This window comes from Vicugna pacos, chromosome X (assembly GCF_048564905.1).
Source record: "Vicugna pacos chromosome X, VicPac4, whole genome shotgun sequence".
NCBI lineage: Eukaryota > Metazoa > Chordata > Mammalia > Artiodactyla > Camelidae > Vicugna > Vicugna pacos.
In genome coordinates, this window is record NC_133023.1 from 70,839,161 (window position 1) to 70,860,297 (window position 21,137).

The 21,137-nt window shown below is 34.4% G+C and overlaps 1 pseudogene; it reads right to left on the bottom strand.

The window, feature by feature from the left end:
* Positions 1-654: 654 nt before the first annotated feature.
* The window catches only part of LOC140691784 (chromatin target of PRMT1 protein pseudogene), a 59,792-nt pseudogene continuing 39,309 nt past the window's right edge, over positions 655-21,137 (bottom strand).

Sequence of the window (21,137 nt, forward strand, 5' to 3'; positions counted from 1 at the left end):
TCAACCTAGTACACTGGTTATGTGGTGTCAATGTACATGGTAATAACTGCAATGAAATCAGAGCTACTACCATGTGTAACCTGTTAGGTGGACCTATAGCTATGTCAATGTTCCTAATTTATGATACTAAAACATCAACGTGGCAGAATGCATTTTTGAGCTCCAGATTTTCTAAACACTTTTAAGAAGCTATTAAAAAAGATGTAAAACAGAACTGTATCTCAGAAATCTAGATTTTAAGAAGGAACATTGATGGGCTCTTTCTGGGACTTTTTCATGGGGGCACAGAGATGAACAGAGGAAACGTTAGAATGTCAAAGACTATGACAGGTGAGGGAAGGCAGAGGTGGGAAGAGGGTGTCCTAGCCATAAGGCTAACACATTCATATTGATAGAGAAGTCTGGGCGAAGGAAAAAATCCCCAAACAACAACAAAACCAAACCAAACCCAAGTCAGAGGGAAAAAACAGTTTCATATAACACAGTATCAAAAAGTAAAAGGAACACACTAAATGCACAAACTGGTGGCAAGTCACTCCGCCTATTATGATAGGTCCTTCCAGCATCAATCAGGCTTCTTCTTATCTGTTATCTCAAGGTTATTTACAGATGTGTGACTTTAACAAGAGTCTGTCACAGGAGGAAAGTCACGCTTCAGTCATTAGTTTCAGGATCTGCCTGTGCCATATAGGCATCCAACTTAGCATCCAGGTGTCCTTTTGTTTTGACATGTATGCAACCAATTGGTTGTCCAGCTGCTCCTTGGTCAGTACAGGGTAAGCAAGGGCACCTCTCCCTCGTCCACGGCCTCAGCCTCGGCCTCTAAAGCCCCCTCTTCCCCGACCTATCATACCCCGACCTCTACCACCGATTCCACCACGACCCACAGCTCCACGCTCTAGGCCCCCTCTCCCAGGACCTCGACAACCTCGAACACCACCTCTTCTTAAGCCATTCTGGGAGCTATGGCTCTTCCACCTTGGAGCAGGTTTTGACCTCAGAGCGACATCCCGCCCCTAAGTAGGGTTCTTGTGGCACATCCCCCACGTAGTCCTCCTCTGAGCAATGCTCTCTGGATTATGGGCAGGCCTCATCCATTGATTGCTCCCCTGGCCAGGGCCCCTATGGGTCAGCCTAAATGTGCCTGGATGTTACTCTTACCCAGGTGCTGCTTTAAGCTCTTTTGCTTAAGTTTTAATGCTGCCTGGACAGAGGGTCTATTCTCCATCTGCTGGGCCAGTCTTCTGTTTCTGGCACTGGCTAGCTGCCACCAACTTGTGCTCAGTGTCTAAAACAAAATGGCCACCACCAAAATGGGTAAATTCTTAAAAGCATATAGCTTACCAAGAATGAGTCATGAAAAATAAAAAAATCTTAACAGACAAGTAACAAGTAAGGATATTGAATCCAAAGAAAAGCCTAAGACCAGATAGCTTTAGTGGTGAATGCTATCAAGCATTGAAAGAAGAATTAGTGACAATCATTCTCAAACTATTTAAAAAATTGAAGAAGAGGAACATAGAAACATATTTTATAAGACTAGCATTACCCTGATACCAAAGCTAGATAAAGAAAATGACAGAGCAATATCCCTGATGAATATATATGCAAAAATCCACAAGAAAATATTAGCAAACCAATTTCAATAGGACATTAGAAAGATCATATAACATGACCAAGTGGGATTTATCTCTAGAATGCAAAGTTGATTCAGCATATGCAAATCAATTAATGTGATACACTACTTTCGCAGGAAAAAGGATAAAAGTCACATGATCATCTCAATGAATACAGGAAAAAATTGATAACATTCAACACTTATGTGATAAAAACTCTCAACAAACTAGGTATAGAAGATCTGTATCTCAACCAAATAAAGGACATATATAACAAGCCCACAGTTATCATCATATTAAATGGAGAATAAATGAAACTTTCCCCCTAAGATCAGGAATAAGACATGGATATCTAGTCTCACGACCTCTATTCAAAATAGTACTGGAAGTCATAGCCAGAGCAAGAAATTTTGGCAAGAAAATAAGTAAAAGCATCCAAATTGGAAAGGAAGATGTAAAATTATCTCTGTTTGAAGGTAATAAGATCTTATATGTAGAAAATCCTATAGATTCCACAAAAAAAGCTCTTAGAACGAATTAATGAATTTCATAAAATTTCAGGATAAAAAAATAGTGTAATAATTAGTTGCATTTCTATATACTAACAATGAACTATCCAAGGAAGAAATTAAGAAAAGCATCCCATTTATGATAATATAAGGATAACAAAATACTTGGGAATAAACTTAACTAAGAAGGTGAAAACTACAAAAAACTGATGAAAGAAATTAAATACAGAAATAACTGGAATGATAACCCATGTTCATGGTTTGGAAGATTCAATATTGTTTAAATGTCCATACTAAGCCAATGTGATCTACAGAATCAATGCTAGCGCCATCAAAATCCCAATGGCATTTTGTTAAGAAATATAAAAAAATTCCTAAAATCTGTATGTAACTGAAAAAGACTCTGAACAGCAAAAGTAATCTGAGAAAGAACAAAAAGCTAGAGGCATCAAACTTCCTGATTTGAAAATATATTACAAAGTTTGACATCATCAAAATGACAGAATAGGAGTTTTCTGTTTTCTCCACCCCACCTCCCCCAAAGAAAGAACAACAACTTTGACAATTACCTACATATGACAGTGGCTTTGTGGAAGTCTGGGAGTCTAGCAGAGAAGTTCCAGCACACAGTTGAAGAAAAAAAATTCTGAGATTGGATACATTGAAGAGGGTAAGAGGAACAGTTTCACTTTCCCATGTTAACACCCTTCCTCAAGCTGACAAAGTTCAGTGCCAAGAGAAACTTTTTGCCCTGTGATTTCTACCACTGGGGAAACAAAAATTTGTGAGTTAATGCCCAGCTTCCACAGTCATGGGGAACTTTAACACCCACTTTCAACAGTGGCTAGATCATCCACATAGAAAATCAATAAGGAAAAATGGACCTGTAATAACACTATAGATCAAATGACCTAACAGAGATATACAGAACATTCAATCCAACATTAGCGTAATATGCATTCTTCTCAAGTACACATAGAACATTCTTCAGGATAATATATGTTAGCTCACAAAACAAGTTACAGCAAATTTAAGAAAATCATTATCATAAATCATATCAAGTATCTTTTTCCAACCACAATGGTATGAAACCAGAAATGAATAACAGGAGGAAAAATGAAAAATCCATAAATGTGTGGAAATTAAACAATACAATCTTGAACAACCAATGGGCCAAAAAGTAAATCAAAAGGGAAATTAAAAAATCTTGAAACAAACAAAATTGGAAACACAACATACCAAAACTTACGGGATGCAGCAAAAGCAGTCCAAGTGGAAAGCTTCTAGTGATAAATGTGTAACATTAAAAAAAGAAAGATCTAAAATAATCAACCTAACTTTTGAAACCATTTGGCCCTGGGCTTTTCTTTGTTAGGAGGTTTTTGATTACTGACTCAGTCTCCTTACTCATTTTTGTTCTCTTCAGACTTTCTAATTGTCTGTGATTCAGTTTTACTTGGCTTTACGTCTAGGAATTTATCCAATTCTTCAAGCTTATCCAATGTGTTGATGTATAATTATTCATAGTAGTCTCCTATGATGATTTGTAATTCTGTGGTACCAGTTGTATTCTCTCCTCTTTTATTTCTGCTTTTATTTATTTGAATCTTCTCTCTTTTTTCTAAGTCTGGTCAAAGGTTGGTTAGTTTTGTTTATCTTTTCAAAAAAATCAGCTCTTAGTTTTTGTCTTTTTAGTATTTTTTTCTGGTCTCTAATTCATTTATTTCTATTCTGATCCTTGTTATTTCCTTCCTTGTGGTAACTTTAGGCTACGTTTCTTCTTCTTTTTCTAGTTCCTTGAGATATAAAGTTACGTTACTTCACAGTTGCAGTAATGAAGACAGTGTAGTACTTGCATAAGGATATACATAAAGACCAGTGGAATAGAATTGAGAACCCAAAAATAAATCCTCACAGATAATGGTTAATTGATTTACAACACAAATAAATGCTCACAGATACGGTTAATTGAATTACAACACAGTGACAAGACAGTTCAATGTGGAAAGAACACTGTTCAACAAATGGTGCTGGTAAAATTGATATTCAAATGTAAAAGAATAAAATTGAATAAGTACTTTATATCACATACAAAAATAACTCAAAATGGATTAAAGGCCTATATTTAAGACCTGAAATGCTAAACTCTTAGAAGAAAACAGAGGGAGCAAATTGTGATAATCTTTCATTTGGCAATGTTTTCTTAAATATGACATTTAGAACAAAGGCAGTAAAAGAGAAATAGATAAACTGGAATTCAATAAAATTAAGAAATTTGTAAATCAAATCATACTATCAAGAAAGGGGAAAAAACAACCCATATAATGGGAGGATATTTGCAATCATGTATCTGATAATAATTTAATATCCAGAATATATAAAGAACCCCTAAACTCAAAACCAACAAAAAATATGTCAATTAAAACATAGGCAAAGGACTTCAATAGACATTTTTCCAAAGAAGATATACAAATGGCCTATAAGCATATAAAAATATACTTAACATCATTAGTCATTAGGAAATATAAATAAAAACTGTAATGCACCACAGCAACAAACAAGAAAAAGAAATAAAAGGAATTCAAACTGGAAAGGAAAAAGTAAAACTGTCACTGTTTGCAGATAACATGATGATATACATAGAAAATCCTAAAGACGCTACCAAAAAACTACTGGAGTTTATCAAAGAATTTGGTAAATTTGCAGGATACAAAATTAATATACAGAAATTTGTTGCATTTCTACACACTAACAACAAACTATCAGAAAGAGAAATTAAGGAAACAATCCCATTTACAATTGTACCAAAAAAAAAAAAACTTACAAAAAACTTACCTAAGGAGTTAAAAAAAACATGTACTTGGAAAACTAAAAGAAACTGATGAAAGAAATTGAAGATGACACAAACAGATGGAAAGATATACCATGTTCATGGATTGGAAAAATTAATATTGTTTAAATGACTATATTATCCAAGCAATCTACAAATTCAATTCAATCCATATCAAACTGCCAATAGCATTTTTCACAAAACTAGAACAAATCATTTTAAAATTTGTATGGAAACACAAAAGACTCCAAATGGCCAAAACAATCTTGAGAATGAAGAACACAGCTGGAGGTATCACACTCCCTGACTTCAGACTGTACTACAAAGCTATAGTAATCAAAACAGTATGGTACTGGCACAAAAACAGATACATAGATCAATGGAACAAAATTGAGAGCCCAGAGAGAAATCTACCCACTTATGGTCAATTAATCTACTACAAAGGAGGCAAGAATATATAATGGAGAAAAGTTTCTTCAATAAGTGGTGCTGGGAAAACTGGAAAACTGTATGTAAAAGAATGAAATTAGAACACTTTCTTCAATAAGTGGTGCTGGGAAAACTGGAAAACTGTATGTAAAAGAATGAAATTAGAACACTTTCTCACACTATGTGTAAAAATAATCAAAGTGGATTAAAAGCCTAAATGTAAGACCAGAAACCATAATACCCTTAGAAGAAAACATAGGCAGAGCACTTGCTGACATAAATCATAGCAATATTTTTTTTGATCTGTCTACTAAAGCAAAGGAAACAAAGCAAAAGTAAACAAATGACCTAGTTAAACTTAAAAGTTTTTGCATATCAAAGTAAATCATTGACAAAATGAAAAGACAACCTACTGAATGGGAGAAAATATTTGCAAATGATATAATTGATAAGGGGTTAATATCCAAAATACATGAACCATTCATACAACTCAATATAAAAGAAAAAAAAACTCGATTAAAAAATGAGCAGAAGACCTGAATAAACATTTTCCTAGAAAGACATAGATGGCTAACAGGCACATGAAAATATGCTCAACATTGCTAATCATCAGAGAAATGTAAATCAAAACCACTATGAGATATTGCCTCATACCTGTCAAAACTGCAATCTTCAAAATGACCACAAATAACAAATGCCGGCAAAGATGTGAAGAAAAGGGAACCCTTGTACATTGTTGGTAGAAATGTACATTGGTGTAGCCAGTGTAAAAACAGTATGGACTTTCCTCATAAAACTAAAAATATAACCAGTATATGATTCAGCAATTCCACTCCTGGGTATGTATCTGAAGAAAAGGAAAACTTTAAAGAGATACATGCACCTCAATGTTCATAGCAGCATTATTTACAATAATCAAGACATGGAAGCAATCTAAGTCTCCATCAACAGATGATTGGATAAAGAAGACTTGGTATATATATTAAAATGCAATACAACTCAGCCATAAAAAGAACAAAATTTTGCCATTTGCAACAACATGGATGGACTTGGAGGGTATTAGGTTTAGTGAAATGACTCAGGCACAGAAAGAAAAATACTGTATGTTATAATTTATATGTGAAGTCTAAAAATTAAAACAAACGTGAATATAATAAAAAAGAAACAGACTCACAGACACAGAAAACAAAACTAGTGGTTACCAATGGGGAGAGGGAAGAGGGAAGGGACAATGATAATGGTAAGGGATTAAGAAGTACAAACTATGATGTATAAAATAAATAAGCTACAAGGATATACTGTACAGCACAGGGAATGCAGTCAATATTTTATAATAACTATAAATAGAATATAATATTTAAAAATTGTGCATCACTGTGTTGTATACCTGAAAATTATATAATACTGTAAATCAACTATACCTCAATTTTTGAAAAAGTGCAATGCAATATATACTTCCCACATACTAGAATGACTATTAAAAATAACTAAAATAACAGGAATTAGCAAAAATGTGGAAATATTGGAATCTTTGTATATTGCTAGTAGGAATGCAAAATGGTACAGCCTCTGTGGAAAACTGAGTGTTCCCTAAAAGCTAAACATAGAATTACCATAAAGGATTCAAACAAATACTTGTACAGAAATGGTCATAGCAACATTATTCACAGTAGTCAATAGATGGAAACAGCCCTAGTGTCCATCAACAGATGAATGGGAAAAGATGTGACATATTCATACAATGGAATATTATCCAGCCATTAAAAGAATGAAATTCTGATACATGCTACAACATGGACCAACCTTGAAAACATATGAAGTAAAATAAGCCAGACACAAAGGGAAAAAAATTAAATATCTAGAATAAACAAATTCACAAGAAAGAAATTATATTAGAGATTAACATAAGTTGTTGGGAGAGGAAATAGGGGGTTATTGCTTAATGGGCATAGGGTTTTTCTTTGGTGTGATGGAAAAAGTTCTGGAAATAGATAGTGGTGATGGTTGCACAACACTGAATGTATATAGTATAATTTAAAATGGTTAAAATGGCAAATTTTATGTTATGTGTATTTTACCACATTAAAAATTAAAAAGTAAGCATGATCTCTGAAAGAAGAGGAAACACCTGAGAAGGCAAGTTATGGTTTTCAATGAGCAAAAAGAAGAAACAACATATGTAGAACCCCATGGACTGCAAATATATACACTGTCAGACACAAAGTATAGAATAGTTATGCACAAAATGTTTAAAGAGATCAAGAATGAACTTACAAAGATCACTCAATAAGAACCTGTCAAAAAACAATCGACATACTTGGTAAAAATGAAAGTTCCAGAAACGTAAAACTATATAGTCAGTATAATAATAAATCCCCAGCAGAGGGGTTAAACAGCAAATTGCAGTTCTTATACAACTAAAAAGATTATCAGAAGATATATTTAAAGAATTTATTGAGAATATAGTTAAAGATATGAGATGGAAAATATGAAAAAGAGGCTAAAAATGGAAGATAGAAAGAGAAGGTCTGATATTTAAATTTGGGTTTACAAAGAGAAAATTAAGAGAAAGTACAAGAGGCAAAAAGTCAAAATTGGAATAAATATTTGTGACTTCCATTCTCAGTAATGACTATATAAATATTTCAGAAAATAACTTCAGTAATGAATATATATATCATATAGATAATCATATATATCTTAAATATACCTTAATATACTTAGAACCATTTGAAGAGAGTAGGGTTCAGATATTTTTAGAAATTTTAAGATACTGAGTAAGTTGCATATGCATTATAAATATAAAGAAATTATCATTAGATATATTCTAATAAAATTTCATAACACCAAGAATGAAGAGAATTCTTAAAAGCAACTAGAGAAAAATGTCAGATTGCCATGAAAAAGTACAGTTAACTAGAAATCTGACTTTTCAACTACAGCAGTGTTCAGAAGACAGTAGAATGACATCTTCATTATGCTGAAAGTAAACAGCTGCCAAAGCACAATTCTATACTAAGTGAATATATTTCAAAAGTGAGGGGAAACAAAGACTTTTATAGGCAATGAAAACTGGGATTTTTCTAAATAAGCACTGACTACATAAAACAACTACAATAACAACATCCTTGGGTATTTAAAAAGAGCATTAAAATAAGTTAGAAAAATGACAAATGCCTTGGGAGGCAGTTAAATTGAGTGGAAGTGTTCTAAGGTTTTTGTTGTTTTAATTATACTAGGTAGGTAGTTTTAATTCACTAGGTAGACGTATGTAATCTCTAGGTTACCTATAAAAAATAAAAACAGAAAATAAAATTTTACAACTACTAGAGAAAAAAATGGAATGATAATAAAATTAGTACAAAACAAGGCAAGAAGTAAAGTAAAAAAAAAGGATAGATAACACAAATAGAAAACACAACATAATATAGTTCATTTAAACTCAAATGTGTCAGTAATTTTAGTAGTTATAAATGAATTAATGCTCCATTTAAAATTCAAAATATGATCAGACTAGAGAAAAAATCTGCCTATATACTATTTTAAAGAGACACCACTAAAGCATAAGAATATAGAAGTTTGGCATAAAAATGAAAATTGAAATAACAAGTCCATATGAATATATGCAATATTCACTAAAATGTTAAGGTGAAAGGCTGATGAGTAACTTTATAATGGATATACCAGGTCTATAACACCTGAACTTCATCAAATGTAACATTATAAAAGTGAAACAACTAGATATCATATGCCTATAATGCCACATTGCATGATATGATGTAATAGAAATGCTCAGCACCTCATATGAAGCCCTCTTTTCAAAGAATCAGATGTAATTTTGATCAAGTTTTATATCTACCTATCAGAATACAGGAAATGCAGAACAAAAAGAATCATGTTAAATACAACAAGATGATGCAATCACGCAAATGCAGAACATGGGAAATTAAACAAGACAAATGACTTGGTTTCCCCAACAAGTAGTAGAAAGGGAAAGGGAACTGTTCTAGGATAAATGAGATAAGAGGCATATTGACCAAATATAATATGTGAACCCTGTTTGGACCCTGGTTGGAAAAACCAACTATAAAAATTATTGAACATGTAGGAAAAATGTTCATATTGTTTGGAATTATATCACTTTAAAGGATTATTAGTGATTTTTAGGTGTGGTACTGGATTGTGGTTATATTTTTAAAGTTCTTATTTTTAAAATATATGTTGAAGTAGTGAATGAAATTGTATGATGTTTTGAATTTTCTTTAAAAGAATTAAATATTTCATTAGTTGTAACAAAATAACAAAATAAATGAAACAACTATAGTTGTATACATATTTGGCATCTGTTGAGGAAGGCATTTCTGACTTTCCAAACAGAGAAGAAATCAAGAAGAGAAGATTGTCATATGATATATATGGTTTTAAAATATCTGTACATAAAAATGACACCAAACCTGGTGTCAATCTTTACAACAGATGTAAAAGTCAAGAGTTAGTAAATTTGACATGCATCCTCACTATGTTGAGAGATCTTAGACATTAAAAAGAAAGCATCTTTTTGAGGATTGTTTTGAACGTATGTGGTAACAACCCAACATAAAATAGCTCATGTAAAACAGGAAATTTATCAATATGTGTAATGGGGGAAGACTATGAGGTTTAATTTTGAGCATGACTACATTCAGGTATTCAAATGGTCCTGTTCTCTTGTTCTCCCTCATTCTTTTGACTATGCTTCATGTTGTGAGTTGTGTGTTGCCCTCTTTCTCTTCTGAATATGGGCTTCCATCTTGTGAGCTGGGAGCAGTTAGAAGACAGTACACTATATATATATATAGTATATATATATATATATATATACTATATATATAGTGTATATATATATATATCTCCAAGGACAAAGCATAAATGATTAGCAAGTAAAGTGTTGGCTTAATTATCACTATCCAATATATTTAAATTTTGCGTGACTATAAGAAATAATGTTATAGACATATTTAATTATCTAGTAGTGTTCCAAAAGTACTCTCAGATATGAAAATCCAATGTCACTTCTTTATTATATATAACTGACTTGATTTTTCTGGCAAGACCTGTCACTAGTTCTATTGGATAGCAATGAATAGAAACAATAAAAATTAATGCCCTCTCAAAATTGAGTTCAAGCCTGCAATCTCATTCCACTTACATAACAAAACTGTCTCTTCAGGCAATTCAGTCAGTTTCTGCTTGGAAGATTCAAATACTTGCTTTAATTTTTAGTGTTCTACCTTCCTCCTCTTGATCCTGTCTCAGATGTCTTCCGGGTGTGTTTGGAAGGATGGTGGACATGGTTTATGCAACATTCAGAGCACTAAACACCCTTAAGAAGCCTTTTGGATACCCATGGGTCTCACTGTATCCTCAACATCCTATCTGTGCTGCTTCTTAGAATTCTAAGTGCTGAAAGAAAACTGGCCTCATTTGCCTTGTCAGGGGTTCTGTGCTGCACCTACTTGTGGAACTCATATTCCTGGACACTGGCCCTTGTTCTTGAAGTCCATGATGGTCTCTCTTCATTGCAATCCCAGGTTTCTGCTGTGCCAAAAATGTTTCATTAACCTTAAGTAGCACCCTTGATGAGACACACTAGAACATCTGGGTCCCTGTTGTTCAAAGCGACAGGGAATTGGGGACTTTGTCACAGGCTTATCAAACTATTTGCCTCATACTTACATCTCAATGTCATAGGTCAAAATCTGTGTTGATACTAGGAGCATGTGGAGATTCTTCTAGAGGTTTGCAGTCTCTCTCTGGTGTGCCAATAGCACTAATCTTTTCATCCACCTGACTCTTCTATGCCTGTCTGTTTATTTTAGTAGGAGTAACAAAAATCCTAGTAACTAATCTCCTAATTCTCCTTTTGTCCTGATTCTTTTCCCCCCAGAATTTACTGGAACCAGAAGGAGCTGGCTTTCTTCTTTTATTCCACCTTGGACTATTATGTGAAACATCATAGGCAAATCAACCATCTGCCTCTTGAGTCCTTAAATGGGAGCCGAACTTATTTAAACAATCCTTTCCTGTTGTCTGATCTTTAACAACCCCTATCTTACTACATAATTTAAGAACATCAATTTTGACATTCATGGTTGATCAAAGAAATTGATTATGTTGATCAAGGAAACTTCCTTTCTGAAAGACTTGGAGGTGGAAGGCTGCAAATTGACAGTGTTTAAGGAAAGAAGGGAATAAATTTAACTGGTTTAATTTTTCTAAAATACAATTCATTCTAAGAGGATATTGAGAAATATTGCCACATGAAAAAATGGGCAGATGTGGACGGTACCAAATCATGAAACTTCATGAGTCAAAGAAAAAAATCAGGGTCATGAGTGATTTTAATTTTTGTTATTTGTCATAAATCATATTACATTAAACTATAATACTTTTTTGATATGAAAAATTTCCAGTGATAGGGAAGACAGATGAACAAGACAAGCATGTAGGATTAACTGGTATCAGGACCTGAAGTAACATTAACATAAGGCAGAGACTTTGGGTCATTCCAAAGCTCTGAATGTTGTTTATTATCTTTGTCCTAGTGAGAATTCTCATGGGTGATTCAGGATTCCCAGTAGAACACTGATAAAAAATTATACCAGCAGTTAGGGATAGATAGAGATTTCTTATGGAAGTGAGTAGGAATGAAAGTTAAATATAGAAAGAATGAATTTAAAGGAAAAATGGTAGGATATAACATTTCAGAAAATCAGAAGAGAACTGAAAAGAAAGATCATATAATTCTACCAGATACCAGATAAGATTCTAACTTCTACCAATCAATTCAGCTGGATGCTTGGCACTAATTCTTCTGATTCAGCGATATCCAAAGTGATCTGTAAATACTTAGTTTGCCTATTCAGTAACTAACCAGATGGCCACTTTTTTCAGAGTTAAGTTTCCTGGTTTTTTTTTTTTTAATCTTTCTGCTAGTGTCCTCTATTTTCATACTCTTTATACATATTCTACATTATTGTCTTATTATGGGTTTTCTGTACTGCATGACACTTGATTTAAAATCATCATCTTCAATTTGAACTGGTAATTCCAACATCATATTAGTTGGCATTCCCACTAATAAACAGACTCTACTCAACTGTCAGATCCAGCACAATAGCAAAATGATGATGAGTCAACAATTCAACCTGATTACTATGGATCCAATTACTGGCAGTATACAGCCTATCTAGTTTTAGTCCAATATTGCCTTTCCTTAGAACAATGTATAGATGCAAAGCAACTCTAATTAAAACCACAGCCAGTTGCTTTTGGAAGTTGATAAGGTGATTATAAATTTGTATGTATTTGAAAAGGGTCAAGAATAGTAAATAATGTTGAGAAAGAAAAACATGCCTTATTAAAAAGGTATAGTAATTAGGATGATGTGGTACTTTTTTCTGTAAGAATAGACCAGTGAAACAAAATAAAGAATCTAGAGCCCAGAAACAGACTCACATAAATTCACCTGATTTACTTCAAGGATAACACATCAGAATAGTGGGGTGAGAAATTTCCCTTCAACAAATGGTGTTGAACCAAATGAGTATCAAAAAATGGCAGCTCTGTTGTTAATCAAGCTGGGAGGACAGACATGATAAAGTCAGCTGTGGTTAAAAGGAAACATTGTTTCTTTCAAGGTCATGCAATAACTGTAACATGCCCTAAGGATCACCTCTTTGTGTGATTGCTACTTTCTTACTATTGACATCCGCAGGCCAGATTTTCTATTATTTGTTACTAGAATAACCCAAATGCTATACTTCTCTCATTTCCTGCCAGTGACCAAATCCTTATTAATCTGTGCTTCTAATCTAACTTCAAAAAGAGCATACACTCTGGAACTGATCCATGCTAACTTCAGACTGTCTTCAGAATCTGTCAGCAGTAAGCCAGACCCTAAAAGACACTTCCCTTTTCCATCTTGTCAAATGACACTCCACAGGCCTTCTAAAATGCCCTTCCTTTCTGGCGAGTCAATAAATCTGATTTGGCTAGGCTATTGGTTTGTTCCTGGTGATCTTTAACAGGAGTTTCTGACCTCTAAATGTGAAATGTAAAACTAGAAAATATTTGGAATGTAACATAGAAGAATAGCTTTATGATGTTGTGATAGGCAAATAAATGTTTATAAAATGGAAAAACAGCACTAGCCACAAAGGAAATGATTGATAAATTGGACTCCATTAAAATGAAAAACTTCTTTTGGTCAAAACATACCATTAAGAGAAAGAAAATGCAAGCCAGAGGATGACTGGACATTGGAAATGCATTTAACTGATAACACATGTTATGGACAAAAGTTCCTAGAAATTAATAACAGACAGACAACCTAACAGGAAAATGGGAAACAGGATTATCAAAGCTATTTGGAAAGAAGATATCCACATTGGTAAAATTACACTGTAAAACTGTTCATGAGCCTCTGTTAAACTTGAATATATGCACAGCCTTTGAACCAGCAGCTCCATTCAGGAGTGTATGACCAACAGAAATGGGTGCATATATTCAGCAGAAGGCAAGTGCAAAAATGCCCATAGCACAATTCTTCATAATATCCAGAAATTAGACATGACCCCAAAGGCCATTAAGAGTGGAATGAGCCAATGAGTAAGTTTCTTTGCAGGAAATTCATACAGTGAAATACTATGGGGAATTAAAAAAAGGAAAAAGTGTCCCTATATGCAACAATATGAATGAATTTCACAAATATAATGCTGATCCAAAAATGTCAGTGACAAGAAAATACATATGTTATGAGTTAATTGATGAAAATTACAAAAACAGGTAAGACTAACCTACAGTGTTAGATAGGAGGATTGGAATAGTGATAGGTATGCGACACAAGGAGGGCTTTGATACTGGCAGTAATTCAATGTGTATTGACTTAAATGGTCAATCCACCCACCTGTACACTTATGATTTAGTAACATTATTGTCTGTATGATATTCTTTTTTTTTTTTCAGACACTCATTTTAAAAAGAGGAAGGGCAGTTAGGCACAGAGAAGAGGCAATTCACAACTCCAGTCAAAGGAAATAGCGAAGACATAAGTGAGTCTGTCAAATTGAGATTCTCAGTTCCCAAGATGCATTTCACATTTTCTTTCACTGTCAATCGTGCAAAACAAGACTTTAAATGAGAGGGTTTATCTGGGAAGTGACAGGGGAATTGAGGCTTTTCTGGGAGATTTCTCAGGCATTACTGGGTTACTAGGACATTTGGGGTGAATTGACAGAGTATGTAAAGGATAAATTGCACAGAATTTCACTAGGATTTCCACCTGGTCTGGTGTACTTGAGTTGGGGTTTCTGCAAAGCTGTCATCTGGGTAAACCACCCCAAAGAGTAGTTGACATCAAGTCTCTGATTGATTCAGAGATGTGAATCTCTATCCCACAGCAGATATATTTGCAGGCAATAATCAGGTCAGGAGAGGAAAGGGGGCCTGGGTCAAATGTAGAAAAAAAATGCATAGAAACTAAGTACTTTTATTCCTTTGCTAGGGCTGTGAAAACAGTATTACAGACTGGGTAGTACAGAAATTTATTTTCTATCAAAATTCTGAGGTCAAGGTGTTGGCAGGGTTGTTTACTTACGAAGCTTCTCTTCCTTGCTTGTAGATGGTTTGCTTCTCCATGTGTCTTAACAAGATACTCCCTCTGTGCGTGTCTGTGTCCTAATTTCTTTTTCTTATAAAGACACTAGTCATGTTGGACTAAAGCCCACCCCAATGACCTTACTCAACTTGAATTACTTCTTTAAAGGCTCTATCTCCAAATAGTTACATTCTGAGGTACCGAGTGTTGGGGCTTCAACATACGAATTTAGGGAGGAAGGACACAATTCAAGCCAAAATAAATAGTATCTATATTTGTGCATTAAATGATTAATGTAAAAATAACTCATAATTATTTTAAAAATTGAATTTAACATTAATCAAGGCTAGTTATGCCCATGAAAATGTCAACCATCATGCCGGAACAAAAGGAACTGACACAAACTTAAGTGAGTACATACAGTTTAGAGCTGTTTAGTTACTGCAATGGACTAAATTTTGCCCCCATCCCTAGGCATCTGTTTTAAACCTTAACCCTCAATGTGACTGTATTTTGAGACCATGCTTTAAAGAGGCAATTAAAAGAAAATTGACCAAGATGGCAGAGTAAGATGATGTGGAGCTTACCTCCCCCCATAAACACATAAAAAAAAGCATCTACGTGTGGAAGAATTGTCACTGAAAACTAACTGGAAACTGGCAGAAGGACTCCTGTAAAATTAAGACTGTAAGAAAATTACACATGTAATTAGGTAGGAAGGGAAGAAAAGTGACAGGGTTGGAACCTGTGTCCCTAGGAGGGACTGAGAGGAAAAGCGAGAGTATACCAGTTGACATCCACCCTGGGGAGTGAGTGGTTTAAGCCACAGATCTGCAGCCTCCCACAGTCCTGAGTCTTACAAGAGGAAGACAAGACCTCTTGGATGACTGGAGCACCCCTGGGACTAACAGAAGGGTGGTGGGAAGCCTGGACTCTGCCAGTGAGGAGCACGTGCATGATGGCTTGCATGCTTGCTTGAGGCAGGGCAGAGAGAGGTTGCTCTAGGAGCTGCTGGGTTTCCCGAAACCACTTTGCCACACCCCAGCCCAACCTGAGCAAACACTCTGGCCCTGCTCAGTTCATGTCACTCTGTAACACTGGATCTGGGGGAGCCATGACCAGGGAAAAGGCCTGACTGTGAGTCACAGAGACAACCTAATCCCAGGGCAGTATCTGGGTGTGGTGGCAGCCATTGTTTGCACTTAATCAAATAATGCCTAAGAAGCAGCCCAAATCTCTGATGGTGGCTGCTCTGTCACAGCTCACCCTCCTGATACAAACTGAGACTCCATGTGGCCTTTCCTGCCCTGTGGAGTGGTCCAACAATAGGGCAGGGACAACGGAAGCTAAGGACTGTGAGGGACAAAGGAGACTTGTACTTAAGGCTGCATCTGAGCAGACTGAGGGAAAAAAGTGTGGGCACCTACACAGGCAGGGCATCAGAGTTAGCTTAGACCTCTGTCTGTGCCCAACATGACCTGAGTGCCTGTACAGGCCCCCCTTTGCTTCAGCACTCCCCTACTCTAGGGCAAGGGTCTCAGTGTGGGGAGAGGGAAAAACACACACTTAAGGGGAACAAAGTCAGCAGGGCCCCAAACCCCAAACTTCTACTCCAGAAACTTGGGATCAGACCCCTGCCCCCAGTAGGGTGATGATGGAAGCTGAGCAGAGGGGAAGTCCTGCTTCACACCCAGAACCAGCTATAGACCCTTCATCTCCAGCCTCATACCCTACCAAGATGATAGCTGACAGCACACCCTGAGAAAAAATGTAACTGGTATCCGAGTCAAATCCAGCTATCCCACCAAAGGCATTAGGCACATATGGTCTGTATAGGAGCGTTCCCACATAAGAACAAACCTTCAAGAATGCAATAGGTAACTGTTTCTCCTAAATTCATAGAGGCAAAATAAAAAGACAGAAGAACTACTACCAATTGAAAGAGCAAGAGAAAAACCTCTGAAAAAATAAATAATGAAACAGAAATAAACAATTTACTAGATAAAGAATTCAAAACATTGGTAATAAAAATGTTAACTGAATTAGGAAAAATAACTAATGTAAACAATTAGCATTTCAGCAAGGAACTAGAAAATATAAAGAAGACCCAATCAGAAATGAAGAATTCAATAGCTGGAATAAAAAATACACTAGAAGGAATGAATAAAAGATTAAGTGATATGGCAGAATGCTTAAGTCATCTGGAAGATAGAATAATGGAAATTAAAAAATCAGAACAACAAAAAGAGAAACAAATTTTAGAAAAATGAAAGCAATTAAAAAAAACTCTGTAATAATATTAAGTGTACCAACATTTGCATTATAGGGGTCCCAGAAGGAGAAGACAGAGAAGAGGACTAAAAAATGTATTTGAGGAAAATATGGCTGAAAACTTCCCAAACATGAATAAGGGGACATATTTCTAGGTACAAGAAGCACAAAGGGTCCTAAACAAGATGAACCCAAATAGACCAACACCAAGACATATAATGAAAACGGCAAGTTTGAAGACAAAGAGAATTCTGAAGGCAGGGAGAAAAAAACAGAGTCAGTTACCAGGGAATTCCCATAAGACTCTCAGCTGATTTCTTTATTGAAACTTTGCAGACCAGAATAGAGTGGCATGATATATTCAAACTGCTGGGGTGAAAAAAACACCCTACAGCCCAGGATACTCTAGCCAGAAAGATTATCAACTAGAATGGAGGGAAAAGGAAAGAACTTCTCAGACATGCAAAAACTAGGAGTTCATCAGTACTAAACCTACCCTAAAAGAAAAGTTGAAGGTATTCTCTAAGTAGAAAAGAAGTAAGAATTTATAAGAAAGGGAAAAATTCCATTAGGAAAAACAAATAAATAGTAAGGCCTGAGGATCAACCACTTAATAAAGCCTGTACAAAGAATAAAAGACACAAAATTGTAAAAGCAACTATAACTACAATAAAAATTTAAGAGATAAACATGAAGGTATGAAATAAGACATCAAAACCAAAAATGTGGGGATGGGTAGTCAAAAATGCAGATGTTTTAGAATGTGTTTGAGATTAATGACTATCAGCTTAAAACAAGTAGATATAGTTATAGGTCAACATAATGAACCCCATGGTAACTATAAATCAAAACTTTACAATAGATACACAAAAACTAAAAGCAAAGGAACATAAATGGACTGTTAAAGAAAAGCATCAACCAAAAAGGGAAGAAATAAAAAGAATAATAAACAAACAAAGGAGAACTACAAAAACCACTGGAAATCAAGTGATAAAATGACAATAAGCACATACCTATCAGTAATTATTTTAAAAGTCAATGAACTAAATTCTCCAATCAAAAGACATAGAGTAGCTGACTGAATAAAACAACAATACGTTTCTATATGCTGCTTAGAAGAGACTGACTTCAGAGCTAAATGCACACAGACTGAAAGTTAGGGGATGGAAACAGATATTTCTTGCAAGCAGAAATGACAAGAAAGCAGGGTTAGCAACACTCATATCAGATAAGATAGACTTTAAAACAAAGAGTATAACAAAAGACAAATGAGAGCATCATATATTGGAAAAGAGATCAATACAAGAAGAGGATATTACACTCATTAACATATATGCACCCAATACAGGAGCACCTGCATATACAAAGCATTTACTAACTGACATAAAAGAAGATACAGAAAATGATACAATAATAGTAGGGGACTGCAACACTACACTTAAGGCAGCAGTGCTCTTAAATGACACAATAGATCAATTGGACTTAATAGATATCTACTGGACATTCTGTCAAAAACAGCCAAATACATTGTTTTCAGGTTCACACGGAATATTCTCCAGGATAGATCAGTCGCTAATCCACAAAACAAGTCTCAATAAATTTAAGAGAATAGAAATTATATCAAGCATCTTTCTGACCATAACAGTATGAAACTAGAAATCAATTACAGGAAAAACACTGGGAACATAAAAATCATGTGGAGCCTAAGCAAAAATGCTACCAAAAAACCAATAGGTCAATGAAGAAATCAAAGAGGAAATCAGAAAATACCTTGAGGTAAAAGCAAATGGAAAAACAACACTTCAAAATCTGCAGGATGGATCAAAAGTGGTTCTAAGAAGGAAGTTTAGAGTGACATAGGCCTTCCTCCAGAGACAAGAAAAATCTCAAACAACCGAAGGTACCACCTAAAGGAATTAGAAAAAGGAGAAAAAACAAATCCCAAAGTCAGCATAAGGAAGGAAATAATAAAGATCAGAAAGGAGGTAATTAAAATAGAGGTAAAAAAATCAAATTTCAATAAATCAAAGAGCTAATTTTTTGAAAAGATAAATTAAATTGATAAACCTTTAGCCATTCTATTCAAGAAGAAAAGAAAGAAAACCAAAAGAAACAAAATAAGAAATTAAAGAAGAGAAATAACAACTTATATCACAAAGATACAAACAATCATAAGAGAATACTGCAAACAGTATATGCCAACAAACTGGACAACCTAAAAGAGATGGATAAATTTCTAGAAACATACAATCTTCCAAGACTGCATCAAGAAGAAACAGACAACTTGAAGAGATCAATCACTAGCAGTGGAATTGAATTTGTAATAAAAACCAAACTCCTAGTAAACAAAAGTCTAGGACCAGATGGCTTCACAGGGGAATTCTATCAAACATATTAAGAACTCGTACATATCCCTTTTAAAGTATTCCAAAAAATTGAAGAGAAGAAACACTTCCAAATTCATTCTATGAGGCTACCATTATCCTGACACCAAAACCAGGCAAAGAAAGTATAAAAGAAGAAAATTACAGGCCAGTATCATTAATGAATATAGATGGAAAAATCCTGAAATGATATTAGCAAACCAAATCCAACAATGTATTTAAAAATTCATATATCATGATCAAATTGGATTTATTCCAGGGATGCAAAGATCGTTCAATATTTGCAAATAAATTAATGTGAAGCATCACATTAACAAAAAGATAAAATCACATGATCATTTCAGTAGATGAAGAAAAAGCATCTGACAAAATTCATCATCCATTCATGATAAAAACTCTCATCAAAGTGGATATAGAGGGAATATATCTCAACATAATAAAAGCCATTTTTGACAAACCCACAGCTAACATCATACTCAACAGTGGAAAGCTGAAAACATTTCTACTAAATTCAGGAATAAAACAAGGATACCCACTGGAGTCACTTCTATTTAACATAATATTGGAAGTCCTGGTCACAGCAATCAGACAAGAAAAAGAAATAAAAGGCATCCAAATTAGAAAGGAAGAAATAAAACTGTCACTATTTGCAGATGACATGATACTTTATATATAAAACCCTAAAGTTTCCACACAAAAACTATTAGAACTAATAAGTTAATTCAGCAAATTTGCAGGATTCAAGATTAATATAACAGAAATCTGTGACTTTTCTATACACTAATAATTAGCAATCAGAAAGAGATAGTAATTGACATTCTGAGTGAATTAAGCCAGAAAGAGAAAGAAAAATATGGTATCATTTATATGTGGAATCTAAAAGAAAAAAGAAAAAAGAAAAAAAAAGGACACTATGAACTCATCTACAAAACAGAAACAGACTCACAAACATAGTAAACAATCTTATAGTTACCAGGGAAAGGGGGTGGGAAGGGATAAATTTGGGAGTTTGAGATTTGCAGATGTTAGCCAATAAATATAAAAATAGATTAAAAAGTTTCTTCTGTATAGCACAGGGAACTATGTTCAATATCTTGTAATAGCCTTTAATGAAAAAGAATATGGAAATTAATTAATATATGTACGTATATGCATGACTAGGACATTGTGCTGTACACCAGAAATTGACACATTGTAACTGATTGTATGTCAATTAAAAAAAAGAGTAAAAAAAAAATCCCATTTAAAATCACATCAGGTAGAATAAAATACCTCAGAACAAGCTTAACAAAAGTGGTAGGAGACATGTACTCTTAAAACTATAAAACATTGATAAAGGAAATTAAAGATGATATAAAGAAATAGAAAAATATCCTGTGCTCTTGGATTGGATTGGAATAATTAAATATTGTTAAAATGACCACACCACCCAAAGCAATCTACAAATTTAATGCAATCCAT